We start from the raw sequence: 6,497 nt of genomic DNA on the forward strand, positions 1-6,497 counted from the left end.
AGACCACAATGCTCTAAAGCTAGAACTCAATAACAAGAGGAAATTTGGAAAGAACCCAAATACATGGAGACTAAACAGCATCCTTCTAAAGAATGAATGGGTCAACCAGGAAATCAAAGAAGAATTGAAAAAAATTATGGAAACAAATGATAATGAAAACACAACAGTTCAGAATCTGTGGGACACAACAAAGGCAGTCCTGAGAGGAAAATATATAGCGGTACAAGCCTTTCTCAAGAAACAAGAAAGGTCTCAGGTACACAACCTAACCCTACACCTAAAGGAGCTGGAGAAAGAACAAGAAAGAAACCCTAAACCCAGCAGGAGAAGAGAAATCATAAAGATCAGAGCAGAAATCAATGAAATAGAAACCAAAAAAACAATAGAACAAATCAACGAAACTAGGAGCTGGTTCTTTGAAAGAATTAATAAGATTGATAAACCCCTGGCCAGACTTATCAAAAAGAAAAGAGAGAGGACCCAAATAAATAAAATCATGAATGAAAGAGGAGAGATCACAACGAACACCAAAGAAATACAGACAATTATAAGAACATACTATGAGCAACTCTACGCCAACAAATTTGACAATCTGGAAGAAATGGATGCATTCCTAGAGACATATAAACTACCACAACTGAACCAGGAAGAAATAGAAAGCCTGAACAGACCCATAACCAGTAAGGAGATTGAAACAGTCATCAAAAATCTCCAAACAAACAAAAGCCCAGGGCCAGACGGCTTCCCGGGGGAATTCTACCAAACATTTAAAGAAGAACTAATTCCTATTCTCCTGAAACTGTTCCAAAAAATAGCAATAGAAGGAAAACTTCCAAACTCATTTTATGAGGCCAGCATCACCTTGATCCCAAAACCAGACAAGGATCCCAACAAAAAAGAGAACTACAGACCAATATCCTTGATGAACACAGATGCAAAAATTCTCGCCAAAATACTAGCCAATAGGATTCAACAGTACGTTAAAAGGATTATTCACCACGACCAAGTGGGATTTATTCCAGGGCTGCAAGGCTGGTTCAACATCCGCAAATCAATCAATGTGATACAACACATTAATAAAAGAAAGAACAAGAACCATATGATACTCTCCATAGATGCTGAAAAAGCATTTGACAAAGTACAGCATCCCTTCCTGATCAAAACTCTTCAAAGTGTAGGGATAGACGGCACATACCTCAATATTATCAAAGCCATCTATGAAAAACCCACCGCAAATATCATTCTCAATGGAGAAAAACTGAAAGCTTTTCCGCTAAGGTCAGGAACACGGCAGGGATGTCCGTTATCACCACTGCTATTCAACATAGTACTAGAAGTCCTAGCCTCAGCAATCAGACAACAAAAGGAAATTCAAGGCATCCAAATCGGCAAAGAAGAAGTCAAACTATCACTCTTCGCAGATGATATGATACTCTATGTGGAAAACCCAAAAGACTCCACTCCAAAACTGCTAGAACTTGTACAGGAATTCAGTAAAGTGTCAGGATATAAAATCAATGCACAGAAATCAGTTGCATTTCTCTACACCAACAACAAGACAGAAGAAAGAGAAATTAAGGAGTCCATCCCATTTACAATTGCACCCAAAACAATAAGATACCTAGGAATAAACCTAACTAAAGAGACTAAGAATCTATACTCAGAAAACTATAAAGTACTCATGAAAGAAATTGAGGAAGACACAAAGAAATGGAAAAATGTTCCATGCTCCTGGATTGGAAGAATAAATATTGTGAAAATGTCTATGCTACCTAAAGCAATCTACACATTTAATGCAATTCCTATCAAAGTACCATCCATTTTTTTCAAAGAAATGGAACAAATAATCCTCAAATTTATATGGAACCAGAAAAGACCTCGAATAGCCAAAGGAATATTGAAAAAGAAAGCCAAAGTTGGTGGCATCACAATTCCGGACTTCAAGCTCTATTACAAAGCTGTCATCATCAAGACAGCATGGTACTGGCACAAAAACAGACACATAGATCAATGGAACAGAATAGAGAGCCCAGAAATGGACCCTCAACTCTATGGTCAACTCATCTTCGACAAAGCAGGAAAGAATGTCCAATGGAACAAAGACAGCCTCTTCAATAAATGGTGTTGGGAAAATTGGACAGCCACATGCAGAAAAATGAAATTGGATCATTTCCTTACACCACACACGAAAATAGACTCAAAATGGATGAAGGATCTCAATGTGAGAAAGGAATCCATCAAAATCCTCGAGGAGAACACAGGCAGCAACCTCTTCGACGTCAGCCGCAGCAACATCTTCCTAGGAACATCACCAAAGGCAAGGGAAGCAAGGGCAAAAATGAACTTTTGGGATTTTATCAAGATCAAAAGCTTTTGCACAGCAAAGGAAACAGTGAACAAAACCAAAAGACAACTGACAGAATGGGAGAAGATATTTGCAAATAACATATCAGATAAAGGGCTAGTGTCCAAAATCTATAAAGAACTTAGCAAACTCAACACCCAAAGAACAAATAATCCAATCAAGAAATGGGCAGAGGACATGAACAGACATTTCTGCAAAGAAGACATCCAGATGGCCAACAGACACATGAAAAAGTGCTCCATATCACTCGGCATCAGGGAAATACAAATCAAAACCACAATGAGATATCACCTCACACCAGTCAGAATGGCTAAAATTAACAAGTCAGAAAATGACAGATGCTGGCGAGGATGCGGAGAAAGGGGAACCCTCCTACACTGTTGGTGGGAATGCAAGCTGGTGCAACCACTCTGGAAAACAGCATGGAGGTTCCTCAAAATGTTGAAAATAGAACTACCCTATGACCCTGCAATTGCACTGCTGGGTATTTACCCTAAAGATACAAACATAGTGATCCGAAGGGGCACATGCACCCGAATGTTTATAGCAGCAATGTCTACAATAGCCAAACTATGGAAAGAACCTAGATGTCCATCTACAGACGAATGGATAAAGAAGATGTGGTATATATACACAATGGAATACTATGCAGCCATCAAAAGAAATGAAATCTTGCCGTTTGCGACGACGTGGATGGAACTAGAGGGTATCATGCTTAGCGAAATAAGTCAATCGGAGAAAGACAACTATCATATGATCTCCCTGATATGAGGGAGAGGAGATGCAACATGGGGGGTCGAGGGGGTAGGAGAAGAGTAAATGAAACAAGATGGGATTGGGAGGGAGACAAACCATAAGTGACTCTTAATCTCACAAAACAAACTGAGGGTTGATGGGGGGAGGGGGTTGGGAGAGGGGGTGGGGTTATGGATATCGGGGAGGGTATGTGCTATGGTGAGTGTTGTGAAGTGTGTAAACCTGGCGATTCGCAGACCTGTACCCCTGGGGATAAAAATATATGTTTATAAAGCTGTAAAAAAAAAAAAAAAAAAAAAAAAAAAGAAAGAAAGAAAAAAAAAAAAATACTCAGTCTCTCCACCCAAAAATAATGAGTGTTTTTATTTATTCAATTCTTCCGTTATACATCTGAATTAGTGTTTATAGTTTTCTTTTTTTTTAGAGATTTATTTATTGAACACTACATCTGAAACTAATGATGTACTGCATATTGGCTAATTGAATTTAAATTAAAAAAATAAAGATTTTTTTTTTTATTTGAGAGAGAGAGATATAGTGTGCATGAGTCAGGGGGTTCAGAGAGAGAGAGAGAGAACCCTCATGCTGACTCCCCACTGAGCATGGAGCCCTATGCAGGGCTCAATTCCAGGACCCTGAGATCATGTCCTAAACCAAAATCAAGAGTTGAGTGCTTAACTGACTGAACCACTCAGGTTCCCCTACAGTTTTCTTCATAAGGGTCTATATTTTGTTTTTCCCTTTTAAGTGTTTGATGTCTTTGGCATTGTAGTTTTCTTTGTTTTTGTATAAGGGAGACATTGAGTTTTTGCATATATGTCTGTGCCCAATTGCTCTGTGGATATCTCCCTTGAATTCAAATTATTTTTAATATATTCTCTTGGGATTTTATAAAAACAATGATATGTGCCCCACATAATATATTTCACTGATTTTTCATGCTAAGTAACTTTCCCTTGCCCCATGGTTTTTGAGTTGTGGACATGTGAGTCAGCCATGACTAAGTGTGTGTTCTTGCTTGGAACTTTAAATCTTGTGGAAATAAAGCAAAGGGAAAGGCTAGGGAGAGAGATCATTTGCTGTGATTGCAGAAGACTGGAGGGCACAGTGGTGTAATGATGATTGATAATGTTGAGGTTCTCCCCAACAGATCATTCCTATGAAATAATCTTGGGTTCTTTCCTTCTCTCCGTCCCTCCCTCCCTTCATCTCTCCCTCCTTCCCCCCCCCTTCCTTCCTTGGATTAACCGTGTTTATCACTTAGAGGAAACAAGCACCTTCTCAGTTTTGATTATTAGCTTATACCAGTCTACTCTTTTAGTATTGAAGGGGGACATGCAGATCACGACTCCAGGCATGCTACCAAGTAGGCAGATCAGCTTAGGGGCAACCTGTATCCAGTCACAAATTCATCTCACATTAGCAGTGAGGATTCCGGCGTCACCTCAAATTGTTATTTTCCTTACTCCTAAGTTTAAGGCATAGATTTCTTCCTTTCTCAATTTCCTTCCACATAGAGTTCTCTGGCTTTCCAGTTGATTATGTGAACTCTCCACTATCCCTTCAATTAGTTCCTTTACTGTGTGAATTAATCAAATTCACAGTTTCATTGAAAATAAAGATTGAAAAAGAGTCCTGACTGTGGGTGGAGAGTGGAGGAAAGGCTGGAGATACAAAAAGGCCAGAATTCAGAGAACAGTGATTAGATCTGGGGCAGCACAGGATTTCTGGACTGGCTCAGTAGTAGGGAATAGATTAGAATGACCAGTCAGAGAAGATTAGAGAGAGCTTTAGTTTAAGAATCTTAGCCTAAGAAAATAGCCTTATGGGCCTTATGAGCATATGATGACTTTTCATAGAAGTGTGAGTTGAAAACATTAGTTTTAACAGTAAAAGATGGAATTCTTCTTACCAAATTTCAGTAGAAATTGAGAATAATAGGGGTTGAATATGTACGTTGGATCCTGCGGGACTATGCAAAGCAAGCTAGCAGATTGGGAAACTATTGCTTTTAGTGTCACGAATGCTCACTTCTATCTTAAATGCATGGTGGTGAACAGATCAGAGGAAGCGTCTCTGGACAGGGGCACCTGTAGGTCTATCTATCGCCCTTGCAGGGGATTGCTATGGACCGTGTCCTGATAACTGCAGTCAGCAGTCCTAAGAGACACACTTTGGAAAGCCCACGAAAGTGCTCCCCAAATGAGGGGTGCCTGGGTGGCTCTGTCAGCTAAGTGTCAGACTCTTGATTTAGGCTCGGGTCATGATTTCAGGGTAGTGAGAGCGAGCCCTGTGTTGAGCTCCATGCTGGACGTGAAGCCTGCTTAAGATTCTCTCCCGCCTTCTCTCTCTGTCCCTCGCTGCTTGCATGCTCTCTCTTAGGAAAAAAAAAAAAAAAGTGCTCCCCAAATGAGAAATGAATAAACAGCATTTGTGCCTTCATCACATCCGGAAGGATGTATGCCTTTAGTTAACCACCTGTCACAACTCTGTTTATCTCTCATCACATTTTTCCTGCGTCCCGGCTCTTGAGTTGTCTGTTAGAACACCCAATAGTGGAAGAGGAAGTGACAGAGGAACAGAGGAGAAATAAAAAAAGTCCCCACTGTTTCATTGCAGGCTTACATCTGATACAGACTCTATCAGGGGTAGGAAGGATGGAGAAGGGAGGGGAAGATTTTTTTTTTTTTTAAGATTTTGTTTATTTATTTGACACAGAGAGAGAGAGATCACAAGTAAGCAGAGAGGCAGGCAGAGAGAGAGGAAGGGAAACAGACTCCCTGCTGAGGAGAGAGCCGATGTGGGGCTCGATCCCAGGACCCTGAGATCATGACCTGGGCTGAAGGTAGAGGCTTAACCCACTGAGCCACCCAGGCACCCCGGGAGGGGAAGATTTTTAAATTGTTTTGGACCAGATTGAGACTGTTTGTGACCAAAAGGGCCTAGAAAATTTTCTTTCTTTTTCAAGTTTTTTTTTTTAAATTTTTTTATTTTTTTAATTTTTTTTTTTATAAACATATAATATATTTTTATCCCCAGGGGTACAGGTCTGTGAATCGCCAGGTTTACACACTTCACAGCACTCACCATAGCACATACCCTCCCCAGTATCCATAATCCCACCCCCTTCCCAACCCCCCTCCCCCCATCAAACCTCAGTTTGTTTTGTGAGATTAAGAGTCACTTATGGTTTGTCTCCCTCCCAATTCCATCTTGTTTCATTTACTCTTCTCCTACCCCCTCAACCCCCCATGTTGCATCTCCTCTCCCTCATATCAGGGAGATCATATGATAGTTGTCTTTCTCCGATTGACTTATTTCGCTAAGCATGATACCCTCTAGTTCCATCCACGTCGTAGCAAATGGCAAGATTTCA

General features: G+C 40.3%; 1 non-coding gene across 1 annotated transcript; it reads right to left on the reverse strand.

Annotated features, from left to right (window-relative positions):
* Window positions 1-4,451: 4,451 nt before the first annotated feature.
* Window positions 4,452-4,604, reverse strand: LOC125081582 (U12 minor spliceosomal RNA). The gene has a single exon (XR_007121760.1). It is a non-coding gene; the product is annotated as a U12 minor spliceosomal RNA (small nuclear RNA).
* Window positions 4,605-6,497: the final 1,893 nt, after the last annotated feature.

Source organism: Lutra lutra, chromosome 11, assembly GCF_902655055.1.
Source record: "Lutra lutra chromosome 11, mLutLut1.2, whole genome shotgun sequence".
NCBI classification, from domain to species: Eukaryota; Metazoa; Chordata; class Mammalia; order Carnivora; family Mustelidae; genus Lutra; species Lutra lutra.